The following is a 237-nucleotide window of genomic DNA, read 5'->3' on the forward strand; positions in this document are numbered from 1 at the left end:
TGATTATTTTTCATGTTTGAGCATAAAGTCGAATCTCAGTAGTGGTATCAGAGCCATTGTTTGATGTTTTTCATGTGATTTGCATACTTGATTCTTGGTAATAATCAATAAGATTGATTTCTATGTTGATTCGGTATTTATCAATTTTAAAGGCTTTTTTTAAAATTTACTTTTCTATTTTAATTAAAATCTGGACAGCATGTAATTAATTCATCAAAACATGTTTTAAAAGGTTTA

This window comes from Theobroma umbraticum, unplaced genomic scaffold, assembly GCF_002168275.2.
Source record: "Theobroma umbraticum cultivar Fairchild unplaced genomic scaffold, ASM216827v3 scaffold_51.0, whole genome shotgun sequence".
NCBI lineage: Eukaryota > Viridiplantae > Streptophyta > Magnoliopsida > Malvales > Malvaceae > Theobroma > Theobroma umbraticum.